Source organism: Tetrao urogallus (assembly GCF_951394365.1).
Source record: "Tetrao urogallus genome assembly, chromosome: 5".
Classification (NCBI taxonomy): domain Eukaryota; kingdom Metazoa; phylum Chordata; class Aves; order Galliformes; family Phasianidae; genus Tetrao; species Tetrao urogallus.
In genome coordinates this window covers 16,196,358-16,211,748 of record NC_136818.1, presented here as the reverse complement: position 1 = coordinate 16,211,748, position 15,391 = coordinate 16,196,358, and the positions used below count along the sequence as shown (strand labels likewise).

Below are 15,391 nucleotides of genomic sequence, written 5' to 3'. Positions count from 1 at the left end.
TAAAGAGCACTTGGAATGTTTATAAGTCTATGTATGCAACTACAGCTGTTTTGGATGTCACTGGGATGTTCTGTGTGGGTAGAATTCCTTTCTCCTTCACGCTCCCCTGGCTGAGCCTGTGTTTCCCATGCTGTTGGACAGAGAGCAGCTGAAGTTGCTGCTGCAGCTAGCTCAGTTTGTCTCCTGGGTGCTGCAGCTGGGGCTGTCTGGCGTCCAAAGGGCTTAGGCTGCGATGACAGAGCTGTTGTTATTGGTGCGGTACTGCTAGCAGACATGCTTAGTCTGCATGAAGAAGTAAAACTTACCATTTTTCTTTGCTGTGTGCTTATTGCTCACATGTCTTCCATTCTTTGGGATAACCCCCCTGTATCAACTTAGTCTCCTTAGGACTGAAGCTTTCTAATGGTCTGTCCCATTTATATTGCTTGCTGCAATTCTTGGTCATATTCCAACTGATTCTCTTACTGCATTCAGGCAGTGAGTACGTTGCCTTAGCATACCTCAGAGCACGCTTTGCACAGTCGTCTCGCAGAACGTGTCCCTGTGCTGCCTGCTCTGCCCTGTGTGCTAATATGCAGGAGCTCCTCGCTTCTTCAGCATGCAATTCTTTCTATTAGGCTTTTGTCACATAGTGGTCACTTAAATATCACTTCCAGTATGCAAAGGTCTGTATGTAAAAGCCTCTGCCTTCCATCTTTTTGCTGGGAACTAGGCAAGTTGGATGAGACTGTCCTTAAAAAAAGGACAGGAATAGCGTTCAGGTAACTGGATTGCTGGCGATGACTGAACAGGGAGGAGGGCTTTGCTGTCTCACTGGTGTTGCTGCTTGGTATGGGATTCATGTTGGAGATTGGTGATAGCTGTTTGTTGTAGGTTCTGGCAAAATTGAATGTTTCTGCAAAGGGCTGCGTGCGTTTTGTAGCTAGGGAGCATTCCAGAACGGGTCTCTACACTGTAAATCAGCAATGGCTAACATTATTGATGGCATGCTTTTCAGTTGGAAAAAGAGGCCAAAGGCACATATGCAGGATAGAAATGCATTTTTAATATTTTTCAATTAAAAATACAACTCATGAATCAAATCACGAATGTTTTTATCAGCCACGAATCCATCACAGATGTATTTCAGTCCAATGCAGTCATGGTTTGTTTGCTGCTGCTGTTTGCGTTTTCCTGCCCACGCTTTCCATTCATTTTTCTGCTGTTACTAAAATGGCTCTTTATTTAGAGGGTAGGTGTAGGTTTTATTAATTCAAGCGTTCAGTGCTTCAGTGCTGTGGGCGAGCAGTGCTCGGATTGCTGTGCAGAACTGTTTTCTGAAAGCTGTTCTGGAAACGTAGTAGCTTACGGCGGTTTGCCGACGCAGTTACGTTTGCCAAAGATGGTGCTATTGTAGAGGTTTGCTTGGTGGCTCGCTTTTCACTTTTTTTTTTTTTATACCCACTCTTTGCACGAGCAATCCTAGGGGGGCTGCGCGCTGCCGCTCCTCAGCATCTGCACGGCCGGCTGCCGCTTGTGCCCGCGCGCCTCGCGGCTCCGTTGTCGCGCGCCGCCGACCGTTGGTACCCGCGCGCCGGGGAACGGATGAGGGAGGAGGTGATCGGCGGTCGCCGCGGCGTCGGTGTGCGGCAACGCTCCACTTGCTGCCGGCGAAGCACTTCGGTGCGCCGTTCCTTCTCGGCGGAGGCTCGAGTCCAGACGGCCGCTCGGCCGCCGCCGCCGACTCCGCCCGCTCCCAGCCTTCCCCGCTCCGTCGGGCGCGCCGGGAGGCGGCCCCGGAAAGGTCCTCTGGAAAGCGGCAGGTAGGCACCCCCGGTTACTGCGGCGGTGGGGGAAGGGAGGGAGGAACGAGGTGAAAAGTGTAGATGGGAAAGTGAAGGAAAGAAAAAGCGGTATGAAAAGAGAAGCTACGACTCCGCCGGGACTCGAACCCGGAACCTTTGAATCCCTTCAACCCTCTAGAAGTCCAATGCGCTATCCATTGCGCCACGGAGCCACCTGTTGGATTCCTCGCGCACCGCCTATGGAGCCTGCGCGCGGCGGCACGGGCGGCAGCGCGGGAAAGAGCGGCGGGGCTGGGTGCGCCCCGCTTCGGGTGCGTTGTGTTCCGCTCGGTGACGATGGTACTTGTGCAGGGAGCCTCAGCCTGGCTGCTCATGCCAGGGCTGCCAGCCCCAGGTGGCACCGAGTTCTGGTCGCGGCTGGAGTAGGAACTGCTCTATTGTACCTCAGCCGGTGTTGTGCTTTTGTTAGACACCGCTTTTGTTAGAATCTCGCATTTTGTGTAACAGTAATTTAAAAGTTTCAGTACCTACAATACGAGGAACCAGGAAGCAAATTGTGTAGAATAAGCTCATTATGATACGTGCTTCTTCTGCTATAGCATCAAGGGCTGAGATACCCTGTGAAACCATGGGGACCCAGGCAGTGAAGGCACTGTGTGATGTGCCCCATATGCTGCCCTAGAGTCAGCCGGTGTACCTGTGGGCAGCTGTGAGCCAGTGCTTGTTATGGACTGGCTGGTTCTCACACTGCTTCTGCTCAGGATGAGGGGATAACAGAAAGGTCTTGGCTTTAAGCATGATGTTGGAGTTGCAGCCCTCAGGGTGACAAAGTCTGATAATCGTAGAATCTTTAGAGTTGGAAGGGACCTCTAAAGGTCATCTGGACCAAAGAAGCCAACAGGCCACCTACGAATCAAAGCTGTACAAGAGTCAGAGGAGGTCTGACTGGATTTACAGGCTCTAGGTCTGTGCAGTCTTGCCATAACTGTTCCATTCTGGACTGAACTTGTTGTGCTTACTCCTGGTAAAGAAATGTTCTGCATTTGCAGATGAAAGAATGCACCAGTTCATTTCTTTACTAAGTTTCTTTTGCGTCCTCAGACTGTAACGGCTCAGGCCCTGTGCTTCAAAAAGGAAACAGAACTTTTGCTTTTAAGAATTGAGACGATCCTTGAAATAATAAACTTAAATTCATGTCTGTTCTACTTCAAACCACTTGTATGTAACTATGAACTGCCATGAATGTTCTCTAGTTTGGAAACTCCTGGCATTTATTGTGGGGCAAACTGAGTGTCCACACATCACCAACGTGCTTTGATACGATGGTAACTTTGTACAGCATATCATTAAATGATTGCAGGTAGTGTAGAACAGGAGGTTGGATGTAGCCTCCCCCCGTACATGAGGAAGCTACATCCAACCTCCTGTTAACGTAGTCGCAAAGTCAACGTTTTGTTTTGGACAGCAGATGGAGCTGCTGAATGAGAAACCTGAATGAGCTGAGGAAATGGGTTACGTTGAGCAAACGCGACAATTAATCTTTGCTGACTTGGATGGGTCCTTTAGACTTTAGGTCTCCTGTGGCCAGCTGAAGCTCAGTTCTCTTGTAAGCTGTCTTTCATCTTAGCTTCTCTTCAAATTTATGCTCTGTTTCAGGCAGTAGGTGTTTATAGGAGTCTGGCAGTACTGCTTTTAGTTACTGGCAGTTTTCACTGAACTAAGCTGGGTGCTGTTTTGCTAGTTTTAGATATGAGAAGAAAACTGCAGTAGTAATACTTTGACACAAGAAAGCAAGTGGATCAAAGGCAGGCCAAAAATAGCAGCGCCCCATGGTGCTTTTATGTTGATAATAAAAAAATCCAAATGTTATGAAATTCTTCAAGAGACTTTCTAAAACTTTGGTTTCAGCACTGTTCTCCAGTGGGTATTTGCTTCATAGAATTACTTCATGCTTGATTTATTGATCATTTCTGCTTTGATTTTTTTTTTTTCCCTGTTCACGTAGCTTAACACTGTGACAAAGAGCTACGAGTGTGTTGCTGTATAGTCCTGCAGCATTTCACTCATCTCGTATTGGTGCTGTATTTCAGGAGCATTGCTCTGTGTGCGTTTCTGTTGCAAAAGGATAGAGAGCTGCCCAGGTTATTCTAGAAAGGCAGAGTTCTTTGCATTAACGTTTCAGTGTTTATAATAAGCAAAAGTTTGTCACTTCTCCAACTTTCTCATGCAGCTCTTTTCAGTGTTCTTTTGTGCACTTTCCTCGAGTTGCATACTGAGCAAAGTACTGGTGAGGCATTAGCAATGAATGTTCCTAACTACACCAACTCCTGTTGATCTTTGGCCTCTGTATTGGGATTTCTGTTTGCGTGGCAGCTCTCCATTTCTAGTTCAGCTTTTTGTTGTATTTGTTGGCTTTTGTTGTTGTTGTTGTTTGGTTCTTTGTTGTTGTTGCTGCTGTTTTGTTTGTTTATTTGCTTTGAATAATGAAATCCTAGATTTCATTTACCTTATTGTTCAGTGTGCATTTGTTCTTCTTTGCTTGAGTTTATTTCTTTGGTATCATGAGATTTCGTCTAGCTTCTCTTTTGCTATTCATTATTTTCAGAGTGAACAAAGAGATGAGGAACAGGTATTTTTTTCTCAATTGAAACCTCAGATTTGACCCAAAGGGCCAAAACAGTCCCAAAGAGTACAAGCCTAAGTTAATAATCACCAAAGAAAAGGCTGGGTGTGCAAAGTTTTGTTCTTGCCTTTCGTTTTGCAACCTAGATGTAACTATCTGGGTTTTATTTTTAAATTCTTATTTGTAAATTAACATCAAGCTAATGAATACCTACAGAATTCAGTTGTTCCTCTAAAGCTTCTCATAGACATCACTGTAGTTCAGCTTCTCTTGTGCACAGTTGGTCATCTGTGAGGTAACTTCAACATTTTGAGATGAAACTTTGTCTGGAAAAGCCTTTCTGTATATCCTTTATTTTATTGGTCAGTTTCCATTTATCAAACCTGAGTGGCAAAAGATGTATGATGGAATCTATCCAGAGGGCTCAGCTGCTTTTCAGCAAGCTTCCCTTCTCTTTCATGTGATTTCATTGAATGCTATTGGATGATGAGCTTTTCCTGTTCCCTGTTTATTCTGTTGCTTCCTCAACTCAGTTGCTTGGTTGTTCACTTTGTAAGAACAATGCAGTTGGATTGTCCTAAATAGACTGACACACTGACACCAACTGTGCTGTCTCTGACATAGTTTACTTACAAAACAAACAGAAAACCCCCAGCAAATGTACAGATTCAGTCTCAAGACTTCAGTAATATTCAAGAAGTAGAACATGTTTCTCTAGCTTCTGTGCTTATTATAGTATTACAAAATATTTAATACATAAATTTTGTTCATAAAGGATTAAAAACAAGAGCATGAAAATCAAGCTAAAAGATACTGATTCTGAAACAATCAGAACCAATCCTTGCCTTCTGCCACACTGTTTAAATGCACTATTTATTCTCCTTCCTCACTCACATGCTCTTTGAACGATGTGCATGTGTGCAACAAGCGCAGGGTTTAAGCAGTGCTGCAGTGCAGGTACTGAGAATGTTTTTTAAACAAACATGCTGGGTTAACTTCTGCTTTCATCTGAGCCACTTTGAATATGACCATACTAAATCAGCTTCGTGAAGTTATTTCAGGGCTATGCTGATGATAGTAGAATTTGGCCTGTAGTCCTTCTTTTCTTGTTGTTGCCAACAGAGTGGCACAGTGTTTACTTTAGGTGATTATTGCTAATCTTTTCTTTGGAGAAGTCTGTTATTAATAAACCCAAGCTTTAAGTCCTGTTGTTACCATTCTTTCTGGGAAAAAATGCTTTTACTCTTTAGTGGTTTGGACCCCACATGAATAGAAATAGGAAGATAAAATGCATCAGACTCTTGTTTCTTTGATAGAGAATACTTTAAAATTAATGGGATTTGTTTTGTTTCCTACGTTTCTCACTCGAGGGCTCTGTGGGCTATTTATCCTGACAGCTAAAAGCTAGAGTTGGGTTGCTGTGTCCTGCCAGCTGGGTGCCAAGTGTGCCCCTAACAATGGCTGTGTGTGCTCAGCACTACTGCTGGAAAAAACTTGCCAGGCATGTTCCAAAACAATGAAAAGCTTTTAGTCTTAATTAAATTTAGCTTTTCACTCAGTTGTGAATATAAGTGACTGACTCAGCACAATATGTGAATACTGAATCTGGTCTAATTGCAGAAACAATAGCATATAAAAATCATATCCGTTTGTCAGTTCTTTAATTAAAAATATTACCCAGAACTGTGTTCAGATACTCTTCTCTCTCTCTCAACAAGTTTTTACTTGATCTGTTTCAAATGTACGTTGATTTGACTGTACGGGAAACTTTCAGAAAGTTATCTTGCTGTTGCTTTTTGGAGCCAGTAAATGTATTGTGAAGGTTTATTTGTAAACAGGTTTTTCTCTTTGAAATTTCCCTTAATTGAACTGTATCACCACTTGTGAATTTGATTTTGGTAGCTAAATTCACAGTGTGTAATATGAGGTAATGGAGTGGCGTAGGACCTGGAGCCAGGAATGCTACCCGAGTGCTTGTCCTTTGCTTACAGCACGGCTCAGCAAGCTGTTTGCATTCACTTGCACTTAGAGAGAGGAGTGTGTCCAGCTCAGCGTTCTGCAGGAGCAGGAGCTGTAGCTCATGGTTTGCCTGAGGAATTGGCCAATTCCCCAGTCAATGCCTGCAGCCTTCTAAATCTACATTCATCTTCTTCTCACTCTTTCACCCCACCTGGCAGGCAGTGATGGAGTGTGCTGCACTTAGGGCTGAGCACCTGGCTCCGTGCAGGCAGAGAGAAGATGCTTGGCGGCTCCTGGCACATCCCCAAAGAAAACAACAGGAAGATGACAAAGCTGGAGTATTACAAAGGAGTTATGTGTGGATGCTGTGGCTCCAGATGAAAAGGAATTGCTAGAGGGACATCATTAGGCCTTAGGTCTGCAGCATTGCTGCATGTGATCTGCCAAATGGCAAACAAAGCTTGCCCCATTTTGTAGCATTTACAGAAACTTTTCTCTTCTTGTGAAAATGAGCATTCTCTTTTATGCAGGTGGAAATTGGAAATTATTTCTTAGCAAGCAGCCAGCGAAGTCTTCTGGTTTATTTATTTATTTTAATAGCTTATGTCCAAGTTTCAGTTCAAGAAAAAAGCAGGAATAGACTGAATCCTATGTCACTTGGGCAAAAAATATCCCTGAAGGTTGTGTATAAATTGGATGTGAAGGTGATAAATGGTGTGAAGCAGAAGCGTGGGCGGCGTACTGATGGGATGATAGTGGGATGAGAAGGTACTTTTTGGTACTTTGGAAGAAGAGTAAGTAGGAGTGAAGGAGTTTCTGGCTGACAGGTGAGTGACGCACACCGTATTGGTTAATGTGGTTAATATTAACCATATTGGTTAATATTTCCTCTGGAATATAACTCCACTTTTCTCCAGGATCATCTACCACACAGTGATATTCTTTTGTACTTTCTAATTGTGTTACAGATAGCTATGTTCTGTGTAGATTGAGGAAAAAAATCATGTATGGCAAAGTGTGTTTTTTTCTTATGAAGCTTTTGAACATGGCTTGCTTTTTTTGTTTGTTTGTTTGTTTGTTTGTTTTAAATTCTGCTCTTTGGTCTATCAGGTATTATTTTTCTCTGCTTTAACAGCCGTAGAGGAAGAATGTTAAACTAGCAAGTGATATTTATAGCTAAACCTTGCTTAATGGTTGTTCCATGTCTTTTCTTCCTTCCAATTTTTGTCTCATAAAATCAGTCACTGAAGTTAATACAACTTATTGCCCTGCAGAATGTAAATGTTCCTCATTTACAGTATGAGGAAACAAAATGCTGCTCATCAAAGGCTCTTCTGTGCAGATAGCGCCAACACAAAGACTTCTTTGTGATGATCGTGCAGACTTAGCTCTGCCACTCTAAATCACTACTGAATTTTCCTCAATTCTAGTGTTGCAATAAAATAATGTCCATTTGTTCTTTTGTGGAGCTTTAATTTTATTTCCAAAAATACTGTCAGACAGCAAGCATTGACTTAACAACTTATATAAAAAAAAAAAGTCTGCGTTAAGAGTTGATTGGAATTTGCCCATCTAGTCTCTCAGAGAGCTCCTTTTTTTTGTGGAAGTGGTATCTACTTACATATACATTCATCTTTATTTGTTTGAATTAGTAATGTGTACCAATCATTACTGCAGCAAATCAAATCAAGAAGCTTCCAGTTTCTTTGGTATTTGGAAATCATAGCAATCTGTTCTATTTTGCCTTCTTTTTTCCTCCGTGGAAATAAAATAAATATTATTTTTATTGCAATATGTGTTTATGAGTAATATTGTACATATTCCAATTTGCAACCGCTAAGATATGAAATCCAGAGGAATAAACTGGAAAAGCCTGAAAGTTCAAAGTGCCGTTGCTGCTCGTCTGAAGTTGCAGAGAGACGTGGGTAGAGTTTTACACTGAGACAGTTGCTCAGAGGTGGTTCAATCAGTTTTTCATATACGTGGAATTTTTTTAATGATGAATGTGAATGCTTGTACAATCAGTGAATGTACAGATGCTGTAGTTATGAGGTATACCAGAGAGCTCGGCTACATTGTTATTGCACCAAAGCAGAAAAGACAGGATGCTTACCCCTACCCTGGGCTCACTTATGAAACTCCAGCGGAGTGGATCTCCAGAAGAGATCCTTCCTCACTGGTAGCCGGCTCTGAAATGGGTCTAGGAGAGCTGCAGCCAGGCTCCACCCTTTCTGGCAGCACAGGTTAATTGCCTTCACCTGTGCTCCCATGGCTGACTCAGGGCTCACCTCAGGTGATCAATCAGAGGTTCAGGCCGTGATTCAGTAGTTCCCCAACAATGCTATAAATGCTTTAAGTGTTTTGATGTCAAAGCTAGTTTGGAAAGGTCACTTTTTGTATTTAGTATTGATTGCAACATAACTGGTGTTATATGGAGAACTTGAGACTTCTGACTGATAGTTTTGCTACTCACAAGCTGAGTAATGGAGACCGTCTTCCTTCTTGTGCTGTGTGATGTTCAAGCGATGTACATATGGATAAATATATAATATTGTATAGGGTATACATTATATTGTAAATACATAATAAATATTATATATATTATAGATTATATTTCATGGCTTTAAACTGAGATAGGGGAGGATTAGGTTAGATATTAGGAGGAAGTTTTTCACACAGAGGATGGTGACACACTGGAACAGATTGCCCAAGGAGGTTGTGGATGCCCCACAGGCTGGATGTGGCTCTGGGCAGCCTGGACTGGTGGTCGACGACCCTGCACATAGCAGGGGGTTGAAACTACATGATTGCTGTGGTCCTTTTCAACCCAGGCCGTTGTATGATTCTGTGATAATATATATTATAAATATACAAAAATATAAATATTTCATCTTTATTTTATAAGACCCCTGAATTTTGATATTTTTGGTCAATTCATCAATCTAAATTATTTGAAAGATAATCTTATATTAATATGTCTTTATAGCTGGCTTTGAAAAAGTAAGAGAGAAGCTTGAAGAAAATACAGGAACATGTTAGTGTACGTTGTGTTTTTTTCCCCCTTTGACAGCAGTATCGCTTAAATGTCATTTTGCATGACTGTACTTGTTTCTGCTCTTGGGAAAATGTTGCCAATATGGCACAAGCATCAACTTCCAGGTGAGGGATGATGTAGGCAGCCATAGTAAACAGTTTTTCATCTTAATGTTACAGCAGTATTGGTCATATTTTCTTCACAAATATATAACTTAATGTCAACAAAACAAAATGTAAATAATTACTTTTAAGCAAAGAGACAAGTGCTAAGAAGTAACTTTGACCAGCCTGTCAAAAACACAAAGAGTTTCTTAGGTAACAGATGGACTGGCTTCTAGTGTTTCTGTATTTCTTTGATTTGCAGCAACAATTTGATGCTTTGGAATAATAGAATCATACTCTTTATTAACATTATGAGCATCTCAGCAGCCAGTGGTGTTACTAAGTGGATTTTTTTTCCTCTGAATTTTAATTCCCTGCTCCAGTCAGTGCCAGAGGGTGCCAAAGGGCAACACAATCTTCAGAAATTCCTAGTAGTGTTATGTACGTAATGGACCTTTTCTAAACATGACTGTGTTGATCCTCTCAGCCTTTTCTTGTTTGTGTGTTCACCACTGTTATAGTGTAGTACCAGAACGCTCCAGACTCTGGATTTTTGTGTAATGATAGCAAAGCATTCTTCTCACCAGCAGCTGGCACCATCCAAGACAAATTTTCAAGTATGCCGATAAACTTTCCTACAGCCACAATTCATGTCATGTCCTTGCCTTGCTTGTTCTGTCCTTAGTTAGGGCAGATATGGGGTCAGAGGCTGGGATTTCTGTTTCTACATGCCATGCTTACCAGCAAAATAAGTTACTATTACTAACTTTGAAATGCATTCACTGTTCTTAGTAAGACTTCATAGTGCAATTAGTTTTATAATTTACTTGTTTTTGTGATGACTTTGTTGGATCCACCCATGTTCCTCTGTTCACATTTCTTCAAAGTCTTGCAGCTAGTGTGCTTTGAGCAAGGGGAACTAAAGTACAAGTACTATTGACAGAGGCACTTGCATTTTGGGGGCCTGGAAATTTGACTTCAGGAAATGGATGTTGTGCCTTTGTTCCTTGAATGGCAAAAGATTTAAGATGCTTTGAATTACATACACATTGTTTCTTACTATTTTTTAATTTCAGAGATAAAAAAAATACCATACATTATTGTCTTTACTGCTGAAGAACAGCAGTGTATTTCTAAAGTTGGTTTTAGTTCTTGAATCAGCCATAGAAAAATGCAATTTTTGGCTGAAGAATACTCTGACACAGTATTTGTCAGACTCGAGTGATGTAAAATTGTTCAGCAGCTTACAATCGCTGTATTGCCAGGCTGGATTGGTGAAAGTCCCCTGTGTGCAAACGCATTTGATCAAGTTCTTGCCAAGAAGCAAATCCTTCTTTGTGTCTTCTTCTGTGGCCACACTCACTGTTAAACTGAGTTCAAATAATAAACTGTGACAACTAAAATTCTTAAAAGCAACCATTAATTTCAGGCCAATATTTTTTCTTTCTGCCAGCAGCAGATTGCAATTAAGAGTCTCAATGCTTGGACACTTACCTACCTGACTTGTGTTGAAGGTAGGTATCTAAGGGCACTGTTAGTTCCTGCAGGAAGTTACAGCTCCAAATCGTGTGGAGATTATATCATCCTTTGCAGTGGGTTATTTGATTGGAATGATAATTAGATGTATTGCTATGAGCTCTCTATGTCATACGAAACGGTTTCTGGAAGGGAAGAAGGCAATCTAGTCATTGCTGGAGACTTTTCTCTATATTTTTAATAACTGTTTAATAACTGTTGCTTCATTTATTGAAATAGTATCCTCATATTAGCGCTGCTTTCTCAACTGCATCTATCATTTGACTCAAGCATGAAATGAAAAAAATCAGCGTAGATTTGTTTTGAATCAATTTTCATTTGTTTATTTTAGCAAATCAATGTGTGTGAGTTCATCATCATCCTGATTGTTAACAGTAATTTTTAGAAGAGGTTAAACAGGGTCAGAACTGTCAAATTGGATGTAAGCTTATTAATTTATAGGGAACAGTTGGTGTGGAAACTGGAAACTTTGAGTCTGACTGTTTTCCTTCATACAGGCATGTTTTTAATTTAGTAGTGTTCAGTTAAGAGGAATTGGGACAAAGTTTGATGACATTTTCTCTAGCTTCTTCAATAACGTGAAGCGTTTCTTTTAGACATCTTTCATCTGGCTGTGAAATCAAAAAGATTAATATTTACTTCTACTTGGATCATCTGCAGGAAATAAAAGTTCATAAACAACTCAGAAAATCAATTAGATATCAATATATCAAATGCAAATCAAGTGAACTTTCCAGCATTTAGAGCAGTGACCTTCAACCTGACTTTGAGTCAAGAATTTCTGTTTCCAAGGCTGCTCATTCTTTATGCCAGTATTTTCCTGGCAAAATGTATGGATCTTTTGTGTTGTGTTGTTTGACGGAGAATGAATGAAGCCCCTCTGGCATATTTATCCTGCTATCTCACTTGGGTTTGAACTATTTTGCCAGAAAAGAAAGTTCAGTGCTCTCACTTGCTAGTCCCCTCATTGTTGCTACAGGAGCTCCTTGTTGCATGAATATTTTTTCAACTATGGAAACTAACAGTGTTTTTGGAGAGTCAGTAAAAGTTGAACGGTTTTGAACAATAGCCAACATTTACAGAGTATTGTATAGCTGTGATTTTGAAGCTGTCATCAGCAGTATTTTGTATCTTAGAATGAGAGGAAACATCACGTTTCATTTCATCAGTACAGTCTTTTTTAGTTTGCTTGGTCTCTTTGTGTTCTCCTTGTCTCACACAGTTGAAATCGGGGGTGTCTGAAACATTATTTTAACACTGATGTAACTGGTAAAGTATACTGAGAAATGGTCTTCCTTCTTTTTATCTGTTTATTTTATTATTTATTATTGTTTACAAACGCAGATACTTTTTAAAAAGATAAATACTGTTATCCCATATGAAGCTTCTTAATTTGCAAATCTGTGATGGTGTCTTTTGTTTGCTACACATAAAGCATTGACAAAAGTTTATACGTAATTATTAAGAGGCTTTCCATTAAAACAATTAATTTGAGTTTGTAATTAGACCCAAGAGAGGGTGATTTTACTAAGACAATTGAAATTGCATGTAGATTCTGGTTCTAAGTGTATATTTACAATATATGTATTTTGGTTTGCATGTGAAACTAATTTGCAGATCCAAAAATATGTGTAAAAACCTAATTGATGCACATCTTGTTAACAGAGTAAAAAGCAATCTCCATTTCAGATATTCTCTAGTGGGAATACGTGCCACTTCTTTTATAGGGAAGAGCCATCTTTTGTGCAATTATCTGTGACTGGATTATCTCATAGAAGTGCCTTGTATTTATTAACCTCGTTAGGTTTGATAGCTTGCTAAGAAAATAAAAGAACCCTGTTTTAGTGAATTGTCACGGAGCTGACTAGATCAATCTATGTCCGTGACAGGGACGACAGGCCTCTGCCCTCCCCCCCCCCCACCCCAGTCCCACAAAAAAATGGGAAGGAAGGAAGGGAGGAAAAGAGCAGTGGCAGCAATCTATGGAGGAAAACTTATTTTACCATAATATTGGACTACAAGATAACAAAGTGTAATACAATTTAATTGAAATTGAGATTAATAAATCAGACAAGATGAGAGAGAGAGTTCCCGGGACCGATTCTCAACCTGAAAAGCTTGGAACGGCTAGGAAAGCACCCTCCAGCACCCACTGCAAGGCAGCAAGAGAGCGCCCCCCATCCAGAAGGGCCAGATCCCGTGACTTCTGTAATGTACAGGGATAGGTACCTGGGATTGGGCATTAATACTTCAATGCTCTGTACACTACATGATGTTTTGATGTGGAATACTGAAACCCAAAATAAAAACAAAACAAAACAAACAAAAAAAAACCATAGAACCATGACATGAATGCACTTACAGAATGCGCTGCGCAGACATAGTTTTTGGGAGGACAGAACAGACGGTTTTACAGATTATCTTTCTTGAATTAATTATCCAAGAAATAGCAAGGCAATAACCTGTATCACCTTATTAGAATGTAATCGATTTTATTTGAGTAAATTATTACTATAAAGAAAATGCATTAGTATTTACCATGAAGACTTTTATCATTGAAGTTCCACTGAACTATCCACTGTCCACTGAAGATCCTGCTAAATGTGAGCTGGCTTGTGTGCATCTACACTTCCATGATTGACTGATAGCTGGAGTGATTGTCTCCATTGATGCTCCTTCTCTGTGCTCAGATGAAGTTAGCACTGCAAAACGTGTGGAAACCTTGACTTCTCTACACCTGTATGGAGAGCTGTTGTCATTAATGAACTGCAACAGTGATTATGGGATAGCTGTACCAGTCCTCTAAACTGGTAACTGAATATTCCATTCCAGCAGAGACCTTTTGTGCTGGTCTCTATAACAGCGCCTCTTTTCTCTAGAATGAGACATCCAGAATTCTTAACTTCCGTACAGTAAAAGTTTAAATAGAAATACCAAAATGGCTTTTAATATCTGTCTTTAATCCAGAATCACTTCATTTCCATTCCCATCTCCATTTGATGCTTTTCCTTCAGCAGTGTTATATACCCACACATTTGAGGACCAATGTCTTTTTGATTGCTTCTTCAGAAATTCTTTTTGAGATTGTTGGTAAAAATCCACCAGAAGTTTTGTGTCATCATGGATGTAAAGTGGCAGAAACTTTGATGTTTTATTAAGCAGTTAAAAGGTTAAAAAGGGGGAGATTTTCAATCTAAAATGTCACTGTCAATAATGGATTGAGATGCTGTTATTTTGAAATCAATGATCCATTTGCTTGTATGAACCCAGAAGGTTGTATTTCAGTAATTTACTTTCCTGTCTTTTTCTCACCCAGCATCATGATTGTTCAGAATACTAATGATTTAAAAAAAAACAAAATAATTTAAAAAAGAAAACAAAAAAAACCCCACAACTCTGTTCTTAAGTGTCTACTAAGAACTAACAACATTACATTTTAAAACTATCTTGAGGAAGGCATCACTTCAGAGATTCAGTCAACTTGGTCTAATCCGAGCATGGAGTGAGTTTGTTTTTGTTTTGTTTTTAAGAACAGAGACAAAATATGTTTATTAAGAAAAAAAAAAAAGGGAAACATTATCTAGCCACAAATTTACAGACTTTTCCCCTTGTAAAACTGCACTACTGCTGTTGTGATGGGGGAAAATAAAAAGGAAAAAAAAAAAAAAAAAGAAAATTTTAATCATTCTGCTGTGTCATTTTTTCCTGTAATCATGCTTTACTTCTGGCTTAGAGATCTTTTTGTTTTCCACTCTCTTTACCAACTTCAGCTTAAAGCTTTTTGATTCCTTTTTCATCTTTTGTCAGCTTCTCTTTCTATTTCTGCATTTCTCTACACCTTTCTTTTTACGGTGGTGTTTTTTCCTGCACTTCAAAAACACTGCTAGAAAGGTATCTAGTTAGATTTTAGAAAGAATTCATTAGAAGTGGAGGAGTCCATGAACCTGTAACATGGAAAATGAAAAAGGATGAGAGCAGAAAGCCCTTTAGTTTTTACTTGATATAACATAAAATTTCTGATGAGGAGTTTATCCAGTAACTGCAAGATTACAGGTGTTGTATAATCAAGAGCAAAGTAGTGCAGGTGCTAGAAGCCCAGTGCTACACCTGAAATGCATCAAGTTTAGTGCAATCAGAATACACTTGTGTACATTCAACAGGTATTTATATGTTGGAACAAACACAGAGCTTGGCTGAAGCAGTAAACTTTGTTTGTTCCTGATTTTCTTACATTATACTTCACTGAAGTTCTACTGGATGATGTCCTATAGCGCAGCGGTAGAGAACGTTCTATCTCTGCTGCTACTGCAGCTGATGCTGCACAATGTGGTGAGGCAAGGCTGGAAAGACT

The 15,391-nt window shown here is 40.1% G+C and overlaps 1 protein-coding gene across 1 annotated transcript in view; it reads left to right on the top strand.

Moving 5' to 3' along the window:
- Window positions 1–10,963: 10,963 nt before the first annotated feature.
- The window catches only part of BCAR3 (BCAR3 adaptor protein, NSP family member), a gene marked incomplete at its 3' end in the record, with an annotated part of 74,163 nt that continues 69,735 nt past the window's right edge, over window positions 10,964–15,391 (top strand). Inside the window, exon 1 of the mRNA XM_079535193.1 lies at window positions 10,964–11,018. The remainder of the gene's footprint in view (window positions 11,019–15,391) is intronic.